The sequence below is a fragment of the Nannospalax galili genome, unplaced genomic scaffold (assembly GCF_000622305.1).
Source record: "Nannospalax galili isolate Female #2095 unplaced genomic scaffold, S.galili_v1.0 scaffold612, whole genome shotgun sequence".
In the NCBI taxonomy this organism is placed as follows: Eukaryota; Metazoa; Chordata; class Mammalia; order Rodentia; family Spalacidae; genus Nannospalax; species Nannospalax galili.
Window position 1 is genome coordinate 618,930 of NW_008333388.1, and position 579 is coordinate 619,508.

A 579-nucleotide genomic window follows, 5' to 3' on the forward strand; every position below is an offset into this window, starting at 1 on the left:
AATAATAATAATGAGATGGTTCAATGGATAAGAGCACTGGCTGCTCTTTCAGAGGCCCTGGGTTCGATTCCCAGCATCCACATGGCAACTAGCTGTCTATAACTCCAGTTTCAGAGGAATCCGACACCCTCTTCTGACCTCCGTGGGCTTTGCGCGACACGGGTGCACTTACATACATGCAGGCAATACACTCATATACATAAACTGTGGAAGCCTGTTTACCTGAGGTGTTACCAGAACACATGTAAAGATAGAACTAACTCTACAAAGTTGTCCTCTGACCTCCACATATGTGCAGTAGCACACATATACCTCTTCCATATACATATCACATACACACAACAACAACAACAATAATAATAATGAGATGGTTCAATGGATAAGAGCACTGGCTGCTCTTTCAGAGGACCTGGGTTCGATTCCCAGCATCCACATGGCAACTAACTGTCTATAACGCCAGTTTCAGAGGAATCCGACACCCTCTTCTGACCTCCATGGGCTTTGTGCGACACGGGTGCACTTACATACATGCAGGCAATACACTCATATACATAAAAACAATGTCTTGGGGTTGATGAT